Raw genomic sequence first — 21,121 nt, forward strand, 5'->3', positions numbered from 1 at the left:
ATTCTCTTTCAAGCACTTTTTATTTTCTTGGTATTGCGTTTTTGATTTTGATTTCATTTGCTAGTCATTAGTATATACAAATGCAGTTTATTTTTATTTGCTAAACTTATATTCTGAGGCCTTGCGAAACTTCCATAGTAGTTACAGGAATATTTTTGTAAATACCTGGGAATTTTCTACATCGTCGTGTTATCTGCAAAATGACACAGTTTCATTTTTTCCTTTCTGATCTGGATGCATTTTGTTTCCTTTGCTTGCTTCATTTTGCCGACTAGACCTTCCTGTACTGTCTGAATTTGAGAGGTGATTTTGGACATCCTTGCCAGCTTCCTGATCTTAGTGGGAAAGAATTTAGTCTTTCATTGACTATGATGCTAGCTGTAGGATTTTTGTAGATACTGTTTACGTGTATGAAGAGAATTCTATCCATGGATTTTGAGTGCTGAATCATGAATCAGGGTTGTGTATATTATAGTTAAAAATATGATGGGCCTCCCTGGTGGTGCAGACGGTTTAGTGCTGCACTGTGAAGCTGTCCGCAGCCTCCACAGCAGCGTGGGTTCAATCCCAGGTGGCCTGCCGGCGAGAATCCCACATGGTGCGGCACACCTCTCCTGTCTTGCCCGCTGCTCCCATCAGTCAGTCTGCCTGTTCTATTCCTTGCTCTGTCTCTGGCGAATCTGCTCACCCTCCTGCACATCTGGCCTGTACCCCAGTTCTTGTATAAATAAATAAATCTTTAAAAAAAATGAGGGAAATGTGATTACTCTTTTTAAGTTGGGAGTAGGGTAGATGTGAAGAGTAGATTGCTAAAGTCTGAATGTAATTTAATACATACAAATACTTAAAGCACCAAAGACATTTTCTGACTCTGAATCACCTTCATTTATTTCTACATATATAGGGAAAGATTTATGAATATAAATTTTTTTTTCTGTTGGCCTTTCATATAAATGTTCCTTTAATATAAACGTTAGGGAAAAAAAAACCCCTCTTTTTCAAATCTTTATTGGTCCTGCCATTGGGATTGCCCATAAAACTGAGCTTTATTTTCCCATCAGGGAAAACATCCCTCCGCGTGGATAGTCTTGTTCCATGGTTTATATGCCTTCCATTCTCTAGCAATTTTTTGTGGCAGTTTTGTATTCTTAACCTTGCAGAGCAGCTGGCCTCTCCCATCTACTCTTTGTTTTGAAAAAGCAACTTAAGAAGTGAAAACAAAAAAACATGTTTACAGATAAGCTGCAAGAGCCAGTGCAAAAAGACTTTCTCAGGCATTTTGATAGTAATCTGTTCACTGGAAGCTAAAGCTTCCTCACCCCCAAACACTTCAGTGTGTGTTTTCTGCCAAGTTATTCTCGTACAAAACCACAACAGAACCACCAATAACAGGGAGTTAACATTTAGGCATCATTGCCACCTAATCCTCTGACCTCACTCAGGTTATCCCCATAATGTTTTTTTAGCAAAAGCACCCACTTTGCATTTAGCACCCATACTTTGCATTTAGTTCTCATGTCTTTTTAGGGGTCTTTGATCAGGGCCCATTTCTTTTTTCTTTTTTTAAAGATGTATTTATTTATACAAGAACTGGGGTACAGGCCAGATGCGTGGGAGGGTGAGAGGATTCACCAGAGACAGAGCAGGGAACAGAACAGGCAGACTGAAGAAACATACTGCTGAGGGGAGCAGCGGGCGAGACAGGAGATTCTCGCTGGCCAGCTGGGATCGAGCCGGCACTGCACAGGCTGTGGACAACTTCACAGCGTGCTGCTCAACTGCCTGCGCCACCAGGGGAGGCCCCAAGGGCCCATTTCTTTCTTTCAACCTTTATATCACTGACATTCTTGAAGCCTACAACCCAGTCATTGGAATGATTGTCTCTTGATTTATGTTGATGTGAGCAGCGGGAGTCAAGTTATACACATCTTTGGCTAGAGTATCTTCAAAACCAATGCTGCTTCCTTTCAATGCAACTTACCCAGTGATTCTTGATTTTCATTGGTCCCATTGTTGGTGCTATTAACTTGGATCAATTGATGAAGGTGCTGTCTGGAGTTTCTCCTCTGTGAGGTGATTTTTTTTTCTTATTGGAGTTATTATGCCTTTTCTGAGTAGGTTCTTCGAGGCTATGTAAATGCCCTGTGCCTCATCAAACTGGAAGCCCTCTAGAACTGCACACCTTGCTGCAGCTCTGCAGGGTTGCCTGCTCACCCCTCCTGCTTCCAAGTGTCTGGTGGGCACACCCTCCTAAGACTGTGCAGAGCCCGCCTGCTGCATGCCATTTATGCTCTGACAGCAGACACCAGACAGCTGCCACCTCCTGCCCCATGTGCACACCTCTCTCAGCTCCCTGGATCTTGTACTCCCTAGGCCAGGATGCTCTTTCATTTCATGCCCATCCCATTGTGCTCCAGACTGATACCCCATATGGGGCTGTTCTTTGCAGTAATGCCTTTGCTCATCTCGGACTCTGAGGCCCTGGACTGCCTGCCGTGGTGATCACTCTCATTCTGCTCAAACTCCAACACCTCCTGTACTCCTCAGTGAGCACCCCTCCCTTCCCCACCCACACTCCATGCTGAGTTTCTCTTCCACACAGATGCCTGCCTCCTTCAGCCCTGCCTAATGACTTTGCCCGGAATTGGTTTAGAAGAGTAGGGATGGTAAGAGAAATGTCAGTCTCCTCTTAGCTGTTATATCCCTAATATTCTTGTTGTTTGCTTTCTCATCTTTCTACTTCATAGGTCTTTTTCTGTGAGGAACAGAGATCATTTATAACATTCAGAATGGAATTTTATTTTCTTTAGAGGAAAACAGAAAATACTCTGTGTGCAAATGTGCAAAGTTTGCTTGTTTTGGACATCATGAAAGAAAGATGCCATGCAGGTAACACTTATGACAGCACCTGTCCAAATTGACGGTGCAGATTCCAGGAGCTTCAGTTCAGTCTTCAGGGCCACAGGTCAATCCTGGCTCTGCTTTCTGCTTTCTCACTTCTGATGCAATTTGCAAGTCACAACATCTTTCTGTCCCTGTTTCCTTGCTCCTAAGATGGGAATTACAAATGCTAGAATCATGGGGCTATTGGGGAGCTCAGATTAGATAATGTATTTGAAAATGCTCTGCCAAGTGGTAAAATGCTAAGTAAATGTGGCCATTTAGTTCTAATTTATTGCGTAGTCAAAATTGAAATGAATAGGAAATTAAGTCTAGCGTTTTAATTGCACTTATGACTTCTAGGCAGATTCTCTCATAAGGCAGAGAAGAGGTCAGCACAGTTGATGCATTTTGCTACCACTTTTAAAATCCATTTCTCTGTCACCTTTACTCAATCAGGCAAATACTCCTTTGAAGTCCTGTTCACCCATTATGCCTCTGCCACATATGTCCACCTTCTTTTTTATTTTCTTAAAGATTTTATTTTATTATGCATACAAGAACTGGGGTACAGGCCAGAGGGTGGGGGGTGAGAGGATTCACCAGAGACAGTGGGGAACAGAACAGTTGGATGGACTGAAATACACTGCTGAAGGGAGCAGCTGGTGAGACAGGAGAGGTCTGCTGCGCCATATGGGTAGCTCCCTGGCCGGAGATCGAGCTCATGCTGCAATGTCTGTGGATAACTTCATAGGTTGTGTCTTAACCCTTTGTGCCACCAGGGAGGCCCTGTCCACCTTCTTGATGATTTTTACCCCTGGTGTTCGGTTGTCCTCATCTCCTCAGTTCCTGCTGCCTGTCATCTTTGGTGACATCAGCATTGTTGACCTTATTTGAGTTCCTTCATACATTTGCAATTGCTTGTGGCACAGTTCTGCTTACATGTATCACTGGAAAGGTGTCTTCAAGTGAACCTGTCTAATGCTGAAATTAGTTTTCTCCTCTGACCTGCTCCCCCCCAGAGCTTCCATTTATGTTACTGATGTCACTTATGTTACTGATGTCACTTTTTGCTGTTAGCCTTCTAGGTTGGAGACCTTTAATGCTTTCTCTGTGATTTCCCATACCTAGTCAGTTACTGAGTTCTATTTTTATAAAAATTGCATTCCTACTAGAGCCTTCATTTCCACATAATAACTTACCTCTGGTCCTTAGTACCTAATCTCTGAACTATTGAAAGAGCCCTTTTCAAGGCCACTGTTAGAATCTCAGCTTGGCAGGTCCAAGCCCTGTGCCTCTGTTGAGTAAGTGGATGAGGAAGACCTTTGAGGATTAAGCCAGCCGAGAGCCAGTTGTTCAGATGAGCTGGTCAGATGATGCAGACCATGTCTCCAGAGACTGGTAATGACCTCCAGATGCTTGGGGAAGAAGATCTCTCTTGTTAGGCCCATACTCATCTTTAGAAACCTCTAGAGTCTAGGAAGACTTGATCTCCAGAACATAAGTTCCATGATCTAAGTCTAGCTAATGTTAACATTTGGTAACTTTGCTTGTAATATATTTTTAGACACAGGATTTTAATATTTCTATTATTACAACTTGTATGTATAAAGTGCACAATGTTAAATAAAAAATAATTTCTATACGATATTTTTTTAGGTAGTTTTTTTATTGGTATATATATATAGTGTTTCATGGAATGAAAGGTCGCTTTTGACTTTGTTCTCCTTAAACAAGATGACCCCTGGCAAGAAATACCAGAGTCTGTCAGAGCCTGACCACAGCTTCCACTGCAAGTATTTTTCCAGTATTAACTCTTTTTTTTTTTTTTTAAAGATTTATTTATTTATACAAGCACTGGGTGCAGTCAGATGCGCAGGAGGGTGAGAGAATTCACCAGAGTCAGAGCGGGGAGCACAACAGGCAGACTGACAAAATACACTGCTGAGGGGAGCAGCGGGCGGCAGGAGAGGTCTGTCGCACCATGTGGGACCCTCGCCGATGGCCAGGGATCGAACTGGCGCTGCAGAGGTTGCGGGCAGCTTCACATCCCAGCGCTCAACCACTGTGCCACCAGGGGAGGCCCTCACTGTTAACTCTTGATCACTACGAGAATAGTTTGTTTCCTCCTCGTTTAGTTTGATGCTTACTCATGAACATGCCTTCATGCTGCCTTGCTCTCTGCTTGTTCGTTCACTTACATGTTCATTTGTCTGCCTGCTCCCTGTAGTCCTCTCTACCTCCTTACTCCCACAATAAGAAGATGATCTCTGTTTCGTCCTGACCTTGGATCTGGGATGATAAAAGAGGAATTACCCACTGAAGGTCTTTACTAAGGGGAAGCTATAGGGATGAGTCCTTATCAGTGTGTGCCACAGGCCTATCTGTGGGCACATTGGAAGCAATACCTTTTTCCGAAGAGGGAGGGGAAGTCTACAGGGAGGTGACATGTAACTGAGCTGGGAAACATGAGTAGGAGTTTGCTGGAACAGATGAGTGGAAGAGACATTTAGGCAGTGGATATAGAAGTGGAATCAGTGGTGAAGATGTGATGAAGCTTGTACCTACTGGATTTTTAAAAATTGTTTTTTAAGCCATTTCATTGGGATAATAATTCCAATACCATATACCACTGAAAGTGTGCGATTCAGTAGCTTTTGGTGTAGTCGTAGTTGTGTATTCACCACCACAGTCAATTTAAAACATTTTCAAGGCAGCTCTCCTGGCCGCCTGTGACTATCCAGGTGTTTCTTTTCATAAATCTTTTACCTTTGCAAAACAGCAGCAGCTCTTCTGCCCACCTGTGTCTGTGTGGGTGCATTACTTTTTCTTTCTAATAAATTTATCCTTTTAAAATGTACAAAAATAAAGTAAAAAAACAATTGCGTTATCCCAAATAGAAATTCCATATGCTTTAGCTTATGTCCCATAGTCTGAGCCTGGCCAGCCTTAGGCGGTCACCAGCCTTTCTGTCACTATAGGTTTGTTTTCTTTGGATGTCAGTGAAGCGGAATCGTATAGCAAGTGCTTTTTTGTGACTGATCTCTCCTCTACTTAGCATTAATTTTCAGGGTCCACCCATGTTATAACATGTATTAGCTCTTCATTCTTTTTATTGCCTAATAATGTTTCCACTGTATGGATATACCATATTTTATTTATCCACTCATTGGTTGACAGCTAAGGTTTTTTCTACTTCTTAGCAATTATTGGTAGTAATACTGCTATGAACATTGATGTACACATTTTTGCTGAACCCACATTTTCATTTCTGTAGGAAAAATACTTAGGAGAGGACCTACTGGATCTCATGTTAAAATTTGAGGCACTGCCAGACTATTTTCCATAGCAACTGTACCATTTTATGTTCTTACCAGTGGTGTATGGTAGTTCCAATTTCTTTATATTCATGCCAACACTTGTTATTACCTTTATTATTATTTTTATTATAGCTATCTTGGTAGATGTGAGCTCATTTTAGTTTTGATTTGCAGTTTCTTGATGATTGATGATGTTTTCAGGTGGTTACTGGTTATTTGTATAACTTCGGAGAAATGTCTATCCAGATCTCTTGCCTATTTTAATTGAATTCTTTCATTATCATTGAATTAGAATAGTTATTTATATTGTTTCTAGCTTTTTGAAGCAAAATTGAGACCAGAATACTTTACTTTTGGCTTGGTAACTAGAAAACATAATGAAAGGAAAATTTGAATCACCTACAAGAAAATGTCAAAAGTCATTTTGGAATTGGGCATATTAATATTAATTTTAAAAGGTCCATTCCATAAGTCAATTTCTAGTTTTATGATCTTAGTTATTTTAGGAAGGTAATTCTTCCTACTTATGCACTATGGTATCAAATAATTAAGTACTCACTTTTCAGGAAATTCCTAACTATGGTGATAAATGAATAAGGTTTTCCAATAGGTCTTTTTCCAAAGTGATAGTCTTTTCATTTTTTTTTGGTGACTACTTATTTTTTCGTCTCAAATTGGTAAATTTGGTTTGTAATTTTAGAAAGCTTGATACTGTTATTTTGGGGATTTTTTTTGGACTCCCTGTCACTCCGTCAAACAGTGATTATTAGATGCCTCTTATGTAGGCAGCTGACCCATTTTGTTTCTCTCTGAGGGTCATATTCAAAATATCTAACATTGGTATGGCATGGTACTGATAGCACAGCTTTATTTTTGACCAGGAGATCTTTTTTGTATTAGCAGCTATTCATGGCTCCTTTTCTTTTAATAAGTAAATTGGTAATTATTTTGACCCAGTAAGTTTGTTGGGTCACAATTCAGAGGTAACTCTTATTTTAGAGAGAATCAGCAATCTAAAACTGCAAGGAGATATTTCTGTGCTCTTGGTTTATAGGAATGAATCGGTCATTCATAAAAGATGATTCAATTTATTGATTTGAGCTAAACAATTGGGAGTTACATAAAATCTGAATGGAAACCAGATGTTTTGCAAATTTGCTAGTGAATGGTTTCTCCTGGTGATTTGCTCCTTGGTTAAACACAACTTGCTGTTTAGTATATTGCTTTTAAAATATTTGAACCAGGACAGACATTTCCCATGTCATACAGGAATTTAATGATACAAACTGGGCTGACTACTCTGAAAAGCCATCTTTACTCTGTTTCTGGGTTCGGTGTCACTGTGACCCTCACTGTTGTCACCTCCTCCACCCATGTTGACTTGGACAACTTTATCACCCTGAACTTATGCTTGCTTTTTAGTCCATGGCATTGGATCGCAGGAGGGGTACCCCATGCTAGATGTGACCATGGGCACCAACTCTGAGATCACTACCTAGGACTTAAATTTGTGGAAAAGAGATGCACCTCTGATGGAAATACTGGTGAAGAAAATGGGGAGCAGGAGGCCAACAGTGAGGCAGGCAAAGGAGACAAAGAAGGGGAGGAGGAAGCAAATGTAAATAGAGGCAGAGGCAGCTGTATGCAAGTGGCTAGCTGAAGACAATGAGGGTGATGATGTTGAAACCAAGAAACAGAAGACCAGTGAGAATGATGAGACAGCAAAAAAGGAAAAGTTAAGGGCCTCTCTGGTGGTACAAGGGGTGAAGACGCAATCTATGAAGAAGCCGTCCGCAGCCACTGCAGCATAAGTTCGATCCCCGGCCAGGGAACTACCCACATGGTGCAGCAGACCTCTCCTGTCTCGCCCACTGCTCCCCTCAGCAGTGTATTTTGGTCGTCTGCCTGTTCTGTTCCCCACTCTGTCTCTGGTGAATCCTCTCACCCCACACACTTCTGGCCTGTGCCCCAGTTCTCGTATGTACGAATAAATAAATCTTAAAAAAAAAAAAGGAAAAGTTAAGTGTAAAGGAGATTAATATAAAGACCGTTATGACCCATACACCTGCCACTTTCCATGTCAGAATCTAAATATCACCTTCAAGTGTCTAGTCCTGCCTGGTTGCCAGCCCCGGCAGTGATGTGTCCCCACCAACCCCAAAACCACAATGTGAATTTGCAATAGGGGAGGAAAAAAGGACCAAAGATTTGAGGTCCTGCTTTTTTTTTTTTTTTTTTGGAAAAACAATTTTAAAAGGAAAAATTGTATTTTAATTTGCATTTAAAATTTTTGCGTTAATGTTAGGAATCAACCATTTTTAATGATCTTGGATGACTAAACCAGCCTTTGGTGTGGTCTCTGTCCTACTTCTGATTTGCGATATGACCGTTTTCATTACCTCAGAGCAGAAAGAAAGAACTTTATTAAAAAAATCAAAAACAACAACCAGATAGTCTGTCTTCTGGGCATCCCAGTAACTTTTTTGGTTTATGAACTTAGTTGTACTACATGTCCTTTGTTTTAGGAGATGGTTAAGAGGCCAAATATAAAAGGTTTCCTTTTTTGTCTGTTGAACGGCTATTTATTCATGTGGCCTCTGCTACTTACATATGAAACAGTCTTAGCAGTAAACTGGACTGAAACTTTGTTTTGCTGATGTGTTCTGGGGGGAATAAAAGTACAGTTGGGGGTGTTTGTGTGTGTATGGGTAGTGAATTCTCAATGATGACTTATTTTCTTCCTTACCAATATATACTTGAAACTAGCTGTCAGTATTATATAACTTATTGCCCCAGTTTTCAGTTATCTGTGAGCACTAGAACATCTCTTGCTTTTTGTTGGTTCATTGATAATTTTCTAAGTTGCTTTAATGGCAAGTGTAAGGAGACAGAAACAAGGACTGATATGGTGTTGGCGGAGCAGATAAACAGCAGATGTATCAATGATTTTGGAGGTAATATTCTTTGAGATTTGCTAGATGTGCTGCAGAACTTGGTGCTGTGTAAACAGTGATGGAAGACAACTCCAGGGGTTCCGGATTTAGGTCGATGTGCCATTTACAGAGTTGGGGAGAACTGGAAAGGGCAATGTTTGGTCTTTCGTTGTTTGGTGCTCAGATTCAACTCCCTGGCTTTCACTGTCCTGCATTCCAGTTTTCCTTACCTTTTGGCTCTTACGGGTATATTTGGTCAGTAGGTGCCATTGAGGGAAGACTGGAGGTTAGGAGAGGGCAGAAGGTTGGATATTTTCTTCCCCCTCTTTGCACTTTGTCGTGTCCCACCCAACAAGCAGCAGTTTGCTTCCTGTGGCCTCAGGGTTTTTTTTTTAAATAATTTTTTTAAACATCATTTTTTTTTTTTAAAGATTTATTTATTTATTTATACAAGCACTGGGTACAATCAGAAGCACTGGAGGATGAGAGAATTCAACAGAGCCAGAGCCGGGGGCAGAACAGACAGACTGACGAAATACACTGCTGAAGGGAGCAGCGGGCGCGGCAAGAGAGGTTTGTCGTGCCATGTGGGACCCTCGCCGGCTGCCAGGGATCGAACCAGCGCTGCAGAGGCTGCAGGCAGCTTCGCAGCCCAGCACTCAACCGCTGCGCCACCAGGGGAGGCCCATCATTGTTCATTTTTAAACAAAATTTGCTTCCCCCCACCCCCTCAGGTGTAGTCCCCATAGAGTTTCCTTCCCCAAGGCACCCGTACACCATCACCTCAGTCCCCTGTGCTCCTCCCTCCCTCCCTCTGGTCCCTCTCCCTCCTCCTTCCCTGCAGTTAGGCTTCAGTTTTTAACAACTCCTCCCTTGGTCATCCAGCTCCGGATGGGTAGCCCTTACCATCGTTCCAGGCCTTGACAAATGGTTGAGTATTGTGACGCTGACAGTTCTATTTCTTCCAGCGAGTTCCTCTGGTTCTGAGATGGATAGTGATTTCTGTTGTTTTTTATCTCAGTGTCTTCCCCATCTGATGTCCAGGCTTTTCCATTGGCCATATACACATATTTCTCTATTAGCACTTCCTTATTTTATTTATTTATTTATTTATTGTTTGTTTGTGAAGGTGGTTTTTATTTTTTTAAATAAATTTTATTTTTATATTCCCCATACAATTGCAGTCCCCTTATTTTGACCCCAATCCCTCCCCTCCCCGCCCCCTACCTCCCATAGAGTGTCTCTGCTTCATAGTTTTTTGTTGATTTTGATTTTCACTTTCTTATAGTTATTCATTTTCCTGGTCCCTTATTTAAGTTTTCTAGATTCCTGCTATGAGTGAGACCATCGGCATTTTTCTTTTTCTTTCTGGCTTATTTCGCTGAGCATGATCCCTTCCAGCGCCATCCATGTTGCTGCAAATTGCATGTGTTTATCTTAAACAAAGAGAAACCCCACCGACTGGGAGAACATTTTTGCACACAACACTAATGATAAAGGACTTATCACAAAAATCTGCAAAGAGCTGATGAGACTCAACACAAACAAAGAAAATAATCCAGTCAAAAATTGGGCAGAGGAGCTAAAAAGAAACTTCTCTGAAGAGGAAATGCAAATGGCCAACAGGCATATGAAAAAATGTTCAACATCACTTGCCATCAGGGAAATGCAAATCAAAACTACCATGAGATACCATCTCACACCAGTGAGAATGGCACATATTAAAAAAACTAGCAACAACAAATGTTGGCGAGGTTGTGCAGAAAAAGGAACTCTCCTGCACTGTTGGTGGGAGTGCAAACTGGTCCAACCACTATGGAAAGCTGTGTGGAGATTTCTGGACCTACTAAACATAGAGCTTCCATAGGATCCAGCAATTCCACTCCTAGGTATTTACCCAAAGGACACAGAAACATCAATTCCAAGAGCACCTGCACCCCTATGTTTAACGCAGCACTGTTTACAATAGCTAAGCTTTGGAAACAACCCAAATGCCCCAAAATCGATGACTGGATCAAGAAGATGTGGTACATATACACCATGGAATATTACTCAGCACTTCCTTATTTTAATGCCTAGAGTGGGTTCTGTTTCTTTAAGAATGGAATGAAGCAAGAGTGGATATTTGTGAAAATGGTTTGGGTCAAGCTTAACATTTCTTTGCATTTCAGTGGAGATGTTATTTGGTGAGTTGGATAGTGAGCTCAGATGAACGGGAAGGATAAATTTGGCAATCATCTTTCAACTAGCATTTGAAACTATGGGCAGAGTGGTAGGGATCATCCAATGAATAAATGAGAAGGAAAACCTAGCTCCTAAGTCTCTCCAGTTTGTAGGGCCAGTGGGGCCTGAGTAGAGTAGAGTATCCAAGGAAGAGGAAAAGAGGAGTGATTAAAGAAAGCAGTGTGTCACCACATTGTGCTGCCACCTGTCACTCGGTACCAGTTCTCTAGTGAAGGCAGTTTCAGGGAAACTCAGTGGTTGGAGGTCTTCACCAAAATGATCTGGTGCAATAGTGAGGGGGAGGTTGCCAAGGCTGGCTGGCACAAAGTGACAGTTCTTCAGATACTTGACGATGAAAGGAACTCAAGAAGTGGGGAGAGAGCTGAATGATTCAGGCAAACCAATTTTTATAATGGCTTGTATAGTTTGAAAATACTTAATTTTTGAATAGGTTCAAAGAAAAAAATTAGGTTATACAAGGAAGTCTTTCTCTTACCTGTCTTCTATCCTGCTTCTGTTCTTCTTCTTGCCGGTCCCAACCGCTGCTAGTTTTTTTATACTGTGCATTCCATAAGTGCAAAAATGGTTTCTTCTGCAAATACAAGCAAATATGAGTATGTGTTCTAAACCCCCCCTCAACCCCTCAGGGCATTGTGTAAACCATACTGTGTAGATTTTTTAGTGTCTTACTCTCTTCTCTGGTCAGTGTGTACCGGAGCTCTTTCTGTATTTCTGTATGATTTTTTTTTTTTTCCTTTGTGAGTCTCACTTCTGAGTATACTAAAATGTCTTTCACCAGTCACCTTTCGTTATTATAAATAATGCTGCAGTGAATGACCTTGCACTATGCAAGTGTGTTTGACGAAGCCAAATTCTTAGAAGTGGAATGTCTCTTTCTTAATGGCATCTGCCATTTTGGTACTCTGGTCCCCATGTTCCCATAGCTGGTTCTACTGTTCTACAGTCCTCTCTACTGTACATGAGAGTGCCCGTTTTCTCACATTCACCAGCTCAGTGTGTGTTCCAGCTTTTGGGGTTTTGGTGATCTAATAAATGGAAAATGGGACAGCTATTTTTCTCCCCATGGTGCAGTTTTAATTTTCATTTATTTCATTAAGACTGAGGTTGAGCATCTTTTTGTACATTCAGGAGCCACACACATTTCTTTTTGGTGAACTCTGTTCATTATACTTAGCCCCCCCCCCTTTTATTTATTTTTAAGATTTCTGGTCTCCTCAGGCTCGGTGGGGCAGGAAATTGGGCGTGAGGAGTAGAGATCAGATCATGCCGTGCCCTACAAAGTCCATTTTATGTGTTTTTTAACTTCGAGCTTATAAAACTATTGAACATACAGGAATAGAGATCTTATTAGGGATTCTTGAGACTTAGAAACTTCTGGTTATTATGTGTCAGGATCGCAGAGCAGTTTCATTTGGAATGAGGACAGGGGAATATTAGCAAAGCTTTTTTTTTTCCTCCATGGTAAGTAAAAGGTCTGTGTTGTGCTGATTGTGATTTTGACCAGCTCTACTTAGCTATGTTAGTAATTTCCAGTAGCTATTGGTAGAGGTAGGCCAGCTATTATTTCTTATTTTAAAAAAATGTTCTTTTCCCTTCATACAGTAAACCGAGGTCAAGTTGACCCTTGGTTTCTTCATCTTATTTCTGCGAATCACTCAGCAGGATGATTTTAAAAGAACAAACTCATTATGCGAGTCATCTCTAGGAATAAGTGCTTTGCCCTAGGAGTGCCTGTGTTCTACTTCACTCAGAAACACACCAAATGATCCCAGCACTGTACAGCAGAGGGTCAGTTCTTGGCTGTGTGTTTCAGACTGGGGACTGTAGATTGCCTTTGTGGGTCCCTTTATCTCTCCTTGCCCGTTCTCTCTTCTCTCTTTTCTTCTACTCCCCACCATCTCTCCCGCAGCTCTCACTGGCTGATGGGAGACTACTTTCTCATGGATCACGCTAATTGCTTCTATAAAACAGTTTTTGAAAACAGGCTTGCTCAAGCCTGTGCACTGCATTTTCCATAGCATGGACAATAAATGAAATATAGGAGAAAAAAATTAATACATTGATCAGAAGTAATTTGCTTTTTTTTGGTTTTGGCAAATCATGCTGTAAGATGTACATTGATGGTGCTTTAAATTATCTTATTAATGCATACCCTGTTCTCTGAGATTTCACTAGGCATCTGGTGATTTGTATTATACAAATAAACTCCCCAGGGATGAATAAGCATAATGGACATTTAAACTCTTTGGACTTCATTTGTCTTCCCATGTTCTGTGGCAAAGAAACTCCCCCAAAATGCTGTTAGGCCCAAAATAAACTTGTTTCCCATTTCTTTTTTTTCTTCCTGAATTTTTATTTGTATCAGCTTGCTTAACTGCCATACTTAAATCTATGAATAGACTCTTCTTACTGTTTTATGCCGCTCCGTAGTTGACTTTCAAATAGAACAGTTGTGTAAGATAAATGTTTTGTTCTGAGCAGTGTTGATATGAACCATGCCCATCTCTTTTATAATGCTGCCATTATGCAGAAGCCTGCAGGGTGAAGGGAAGCTTGGTTGCTATGAGAGTCAGCCTGTGCTTTGGAATCATGATCCTGCACTCATTAATTCTCTCTTTCCTGCATGTCTCCCACTGATTACAGAAGGCCAAGAGCTGACATGTTCAAGATCCTGGAAATTTTGGAAATAGCCAAACATCTTTTGAAGCCGGACTGTTAGTCGTCTTATGAATATCATGAGGCAACCTTGAGTCCGTGTAATTCTTTATTTTGTTATTATATATATATTGCTTGCATCATTTTTGATCACGAGGCAAAGAGCCACTAATGAAGCATTCTGATTTCCTTCAATCTAGAGTCTCTGGAGTCAGTTTGTCTGGATATCTAATCCTGGCCCACCCTATTACTGTGGGTTTTTAGGCAAGTTACTTTCCTTCTCTTAGATCCCCCCTCTGTAACAGTGGAGTACAAATGAACCCACTTCAAATTAGGATTGTTAAATGGAAAAAAATAACATGCTTGGCTTATTGCTGGACCCATAATATGTACTCAATAATGTTAGCTATTATTGCTAATCAGATTTTTACTGCTTCAGATTTAAAAGTAATTTATCTTGTGTATATAAGAAAGAGTTTGGAAAGTAAATGCATTTCGATTAAAACAAGTAATAGTTTGTTTTGCTGGTCCTCACGCTCAGAGTGGGTGGTGTGTCAATGACCATCATTTTCTTGGTTCAGTAAATTCAAAAGCTTTCAGCACAGGGGGAAGAGTCCTTTGGAAAATGTATATCAGGTCACTGTTTCCATGATGGATCACAGCAGGAAAAGAGTTTATGTTCTCACTTTAAAATGAAAGAACACGATTGATTCTAAGCTCTACAGAAAAGGAAACTTAAAATATAAAAAGCTTGATTAGTTTTCTTAAAAAAGCAATTTGTGCTTTTAAAATTTCAAGCAATACAGATAGATATACATGAAATATTTCTGTGCTCCCTCTCGTGACTAAACTTGATAAAATGATAAAAGTAACACCCATGCCAGTTTAAGAAAAAAAGAGTATGAAAGACACGCACGAACGCTGTAGTGGAGGACACTTAAATTTTGTCTTACTTCCCAAGACAAACACTTCCAACTGTTTCATATATATGCTTCTAGAAAATTTCTTAGAACAGAATTTCCCCTTTTTGCCCTTTTAAGAACACAAGTACATGACCCACTTGTCTGTATCTTGGTTTGTTTCACCTGATGATATAGCAAAGATTTTATAAATTAAGCATTTACAGATGCATCTTGCTTTTTAACAGCTAAATGATGTTTTAGCTACAGCCTCATGGTGCATCTACTAAACCTCCTTATAATGGATAATGCAGGTTTTCTAGGTTTTTTACTTTGTCAGTAATGTTTCCTGAGACTTTTGAAGTTTCAGTGTGTGTGTATATTTACGTGTGTGCATATATGTGGCATATGTGTAAGTGTGGGGTATGTGTGGTGAGTGTCCTACATGCATGTGTAAGAAAAATTAGGATGCAGATTTAAATTTTTGATAGCTAGTCTCCTTTTGCATTCTGAGTTTCATCAGTATAGATTGCTGTCAGCAGATAGGAGGTTGCCAGATCCCCCAGTCCTTTGCAAGCTCTAGGTAGCATTATACTTTTAATATTTTTCAAATTTATTTGAGGATGTAGGGTCTTATTTCATCTTGCACTTAAAAAATGATCACTATGTACCAGGACAAGTTGCTAATACATAAAAGATCTAAATGTATAACCATATGTATATTAGAAGAAGTCACAGGCAACTTCCCAAATTAGTAATCCGGGGGCACAGAAATTTTCTAATTATCTCTCAAAACCCAGAAGCAATAAGAAACAGGTTGATAAGTTTCATACTGAAGAAATGCTAGAAAAAAAGTGAAAGAATGAACTGGGAAAAGCGTTGTAACTTCCATCATAGATGGAGAATACTCTCTGTATATTTGTGTGTGTATATTACTAAATTAAAGCTTGAGATGAAACTCTATTCGGTCTGATAGAAAAATAAACCAAAGATGTGGATAGAAATAAACAAAGATGTGGGTAGAAAATGGAGAAAAGGCCCTGCAAATGGCTTTTTTTTAAAACTTTTTTTTAAAGATTTATTTATACAAGAACTTGGGTACAGGTCAGAGGCGCACACCCACAGAACAGGCAGACTGGCAGAAAACACTGCTGAGAGCAGCAGCGGGTGAGACAGGAGAGGTCTGCTGCACCATGTGGGTATCTCCCTGGCCGTCTTGGAATGAACCTATGCTGCAGAGGCTGCAGACAGCTTCACAGCACTGTGCTCAGCCCGCTGCGCCACTGGGGAGGCCCTGCAGATGACTTTTAAACCCATGAAAAAATGCTCAATCTATTCATCATGAGAGAAATTCACATTAAAACCTCACTTTATCCTGTTTCTCACCACATGGGCTAAAAAGTACAAAGGTTTGGGTCTCCCTGGTGGTGCAAGAGGTTTAGCTGCAACCTATGATGCTGTCTGCAGCCACTGCAGCATGAGTTCAATCCCTGGCCAGGGACTACCCACATGGTGCAAGAGACCCCTCCTGACTCACCCACTGCTCCCCTCAGCAGTTTATTTCAGTCAGTCTGCCTGTTCTCTTCCCCACTCTGTCTCCTGTGAATCCTCTCATCCCCCTGCACCTCTGGCCTGTACCCCAGTTCTTGTATGCATACATAAATAAATCTTTTTTTAAAAAAAAGTACAAAGGTTTGCTGGCATACTCTGTAGGTGATGCTGTGGTTCTGCATCACTCCTGGGATGTGAAGCCACGCCCTCCTCATGGAAGGAATCGGACACATGTAATGGAATCCATGTGCACGTTCCTTTGACCTAACATTCCTGCTTTTTTGGACTTGATTCCAAAGGCAATCTGGAAAAAATACTAACTGATTAATAGTCAATGCTATTTATGGCAGTGGTTTGTGATAATGAAAGACTAACATGTCGACAGTTTTTATATTTTTCGTGAAACTTAGACAAATTTCTTTATTCCACAAGCAAACCTGCAAAATCTTTCCCTTTGGCTCCTTCTTCTCATCCACCTTTGCTGTGTTGAAGAAACAGCACGTTCTTTTAGATCTTTCCCTACTTGGGTGGTTTCCAGCTAGGCAGTGCCTGCTCAGGGTTTTCCAGTCATTGGATCTATGACTTGTCCAACTTTGAACATGATCTCAGCAGTTCATATTATCCGTGATTCACCTGTGGAACAGGTGAAGCCTTGAGAAGCAACTGTGTGCTACTAAAGAGCATTATGATCAAGGTGGATTTTGCTTATTAAAATATTTTAATAAACAGGGATGCGAAACAAGACTGGTAACTCTTGAGCAGTTTTTGCATTGCTGTCCCAGCCACCTTGCCTACTCTCCGCTTGGCATGGACGGATGAATGAAGTATGACTTTATGTGGCTTTGATCACCTCCTGGCTCCGCCATTCTACATGCAGCCAAGAATCACATCTTGAGGTTTAGATTCTACCCAGCTAGTCTGAAATTTGTAGTCTCCCGAACCAGTCTTGGCATTGGCAATATTTGACTTACGTGCAGATGTTTTTCAGCTGTTATGAGGGATTAATGGCTATTGGCCAAATCTCAAAATAGGTAACATGATTTTTTGAGTCCTGTGCAAGTCTGTCTCTCCAAGCTTCTGCCTTCCTTTCCCTTGTCGAGCCTTGTTTGTTGACCTCGGCTGCCTTTCCCTTAAGTGTTCTTCTCTCATAGTGCTTTTCCCTCTGAGGCACTGGAGAGCCTGACATGTGTACGCAGATTGAGACCAAGAGGCATTACCCTTCTCTTTGCAGTTATTTACTCCAGTAAACATATCAACGATCAGTGGTAGTAGGATTGACCATTAATTTTGAGTCATGAGGTTCTAGAATGTAAATATTTTGTACTTCTTAATTGTTCTGGATGGAACTACTGCAGAAAGCAGGCCATGCCAAAGGAGATTATTTCTTCTGTTTCAGGTTTATTTCATCCCTCTTCCTCACCCCCATGTTAATTTGGAGTTGGAATGTATTTTAAAATATATTACATGAATGGAATATTCCACCTCTCTTGAAAAACTGTTCAAAGTTGACGCATCTTACCGTTGATGGCCTCTTAGAATTCAGGAAATACGTGCATAAGGGGGCATATATATGGAATCGGCTTTTTTCTATTGGCAAACAGTCATAACACAATTTTCCACCTCCCCTTTTGTAGTAAGTATATTTTCTGGGTTACTTAGTGGAAAAGGCCTTTCCTGGGTGACTTGATTATTCTGAACAAACAAATACTAATTATTGAGAAAAGGAAATGAAAAATGTGAAGGAACATCTCATCTCTTTGGTAGCAACACTAAATATTTATATAGATATATTTCTTGAACTCTTCTAGCACAATTGACTATTCTTTGGTATAAAGTAGTATCTTGTCTACATTTACTTGATACTGTTTCTCTGCCTATTTTTCCTTTTATCTTACTGGCTGCTCCTTTGCAAAGCTTTGCTCATCAAACTTCTCTATAAGACCTTTCAATGATCTGCGTTCTGTTGTTCTCTCTTCTACTTCTCTCCCTCCCTTCTGCTCTTTTTTTTTTTTTTTTTTAAGATTTATTTATTTATTTATACAAGCACTGGGTACAGTCAGAAGCGTGGGAGGGTGAGAGAATTCACCAGAGCCAGTGCGGGGAGCAGAACAGGCCGCCTGACGAAATACACTGCTGAGGAGAGCAGCGGGTGACAGGAGAGGTCTGCGCGCCATGTGGGACCCTCCCCGGCAGCTGGGGATTGAACCAGCGCTGCAGAGGCTGCGGGCAGCTTCACAGCCCAGGGCTCAACTGCTGCGCCATCAGGGGAGGCCCTAGCCTCCATAGTGTTTTAAGTCTCTTTGTGCCTCTAGCCTGAAAGACTCGCCTGAGTTTTGGTTTCAGATATAAAAATGACTAATAAGTATTTCCAGTCAGATAATAGGATCTCAAACACAACATGGCCAAAGCAAAAGTATCAGTTCTCCACTACCAGATCTGCTTTATTCCAGACCTTTTCCCCTTCTCAGTAAATGATACCACATATAACTGATACTTAGGCCAAAATACCTTTTTGTGCTGAGGAATCCTTGATTCTTGTACAACCCATATCTAATGTGTCAGTGAGTTTTCTTGATTCTGTCTCCAAAATATGCCTCCATTTGCTTCTCAGTGTTGCCATGGGTGTAACCCCTGTCCAGTATACCCTGGTCTTTGACCAAAGTCTCAACTTCCAACTGGTTTTCTTGCCTTTGCTTTTTTTCCTCAGTGCCTTTACTTTTGCCTTGTTTACATTGTTCTTTCCAAAGCTTTCAGAATGAGCTTACTGAAGTAGAAATTAGCTCATATTTGAAAACTAAAGGTCACTTCCTGTTACAATTATAATAAAATGGGTAAGTTCTTAGTTTGTCAACAAAGTTGGCTTCTGCCTACCTCTCTTACTTTTTTCTCGTATTTTCCTGATGTTCAGTCATCCTGTCTTCTCTCTCACTAGATCAAGGCAGGCCTGGTCCTGTTTCATGGCCTTTGTACCTGTGATATCTTCTCGTAATGCTTGTGATCTTTGCATGATAGATTCCTTCCTGGCATTTAAGTCTCAACTCATATGGGGAATCTTGTTTTGACCAGCAGCCCCCCAGTTGTTCTTTTTCTATTAGCCTCTTTTATCATTTTTTTCATTTTTTTTTTTAAAGATTGATTTATTTATACAAGCACTGGGTACCGTTAGAAGCGTGGGAGGGTGAGAGAATTCACCAGAGCCAGAGTGGGGAACAGAACAGGCAGACTGACGAAGTACACTGCTGAAGGGAGCAGCAGGTGGCAGGAGAGGTGTGCGTGCCATGTGGGACCCTCGCCTGGCGGCTGGGGATTGAACTGGTGCTGCAGAGGCTGCGGGCAACTTCACAACCTAGCGCTCAACCGCTGCGCCACCGGGGAGGCCCTCTTTTATCATTTTAATATTACTGATTGATACCTGAAATTTTCTTCTGTTTTGCTGTTTTTTGTTTTTAATCAGACTTCCTCCTCAAGATTGTAAACTCCTTGAATATTGAGGACAGGGTGATGACTAAATCCAAGTAGGCCTTGAGCACCATCTGGAAATTACCAGGAGCCTGAAACAGTACTAGGATCTGATGTATGTTAGTGGACTGTCTTTCAGGGAGCGTGGTGGAGGGTCGTTTGGAGGGAATTAGAGAAGTTAGGTGACGATGCATCATTTCTAAGTTTGAACAGCAAAGTGACTATTTTATGAAAGGCCACTCTGACTGCTGTGTGAGCAACAGGCCTTGGAAAAGGGTTGGAGGACTGAATGGAAGGACGGGACTAGTATTAGGATACAGCCTAGTATTCAGCTGCTAACTAGTAATAAGGAGCTTCCCTTATCTCTTAATGGTTTCCAGAAGTTTTTGGTCTTGCCTCTTTATAAACGTATTTTGCTATTTTGTACCAAAATGTTGGGAAGGATTGTTTTTGCCAAGTTACTGGAAACTTTGCTGTGCTTCTCTCTCATGTAACGTTCTCACTCAAAGCTCCCTTCCTGGTAAAGACTGTGCACACAGACACCCACATGTTATCTACCTTGTTCACGTTTTTTGACCTTTTGTTCTCACTGAAACACTGTTGAAGGGGTCGCCATTTTCCATGTGGTTTTCTTTCATTGTGGTAATTCCTATTTTATTGTGTAAGTGTGTCAGAGCAACAAGATAGTTGGAATAGCATCAGCAACTTTAGACATTTTATAAATTCATTTTAGTAAATGGGATGGGTCTGAGTTGTATTTTGCTAGTGAATTTATTATAATAGATAATTATATTTAATCAAATTGTTGAGATAAGTTAAAGACTCACTTTGAGGCAAATCATGGTTTTTCATGGAAGACATATTTTCAATAACTTCTCAAGGTGGAGAATATAATAAATGTTTCTGAAAAAGTAGTAACACATAAGTCCACATTAAAAAGAGCAATTAATTTCATAGAGCTATGATTAGGGCAGATTCACTCCAGTTTTTGGACATTATTAAATACTCTCAAGTATTGAAAATATAGGAACAATCTGTATATCCTCATTGCATGAAGATATAGCACAGGTTATACATTTTTATATTCCTCACAGATGTTTCCATATTCTAACCGTTGCCTATTGTGATTGCCTATGAACTTGACTCTGTCTTGGGCCTTCTCATCAGTCCCAATGCCATT

The 21,121-nt window shown here is 40.7% G+C and overlaps 1 protein-coding gene and 1 pseudogene across 3 annotated transcripts in view; one reads left to right on the forward strand and one right to left on the reverse strand.

Moving 5' to 3' along the window:
- Window positions 1–21,121, forward strand: part of CDKAL1 (CDK5 regulatory subunit associated protein 1 like 1) — a 648,948-nt gene that overhangs the window by 82,503 nt on the left and 545,324 nt on the right. The gene's annotated exons all lie outside the window — the stretch shown is intronic.
- LOC119253056 (28S ribosomal protein S17, mitochondrial-like) lies at window positions 16,889–19,489 on the reverse strand (annotated as a pseudogene).

This window comes from Talpa occidentalis, unplaced genomic scaffold, assembly GCF_014898055.3.
Source record: "Talpa occidentalis isolate TD23 unplaced genomic scaffold, MPIMG_talOcc4v2.1 talOcc4.2, whole genome shotgun sequence".
NCBI classification, from domain to species: Eukaryota; Metazoa; Chordata; class Mammalia; order Eulipotyphla; family Talpidae; genus Talpa; species Talpa occidentalis.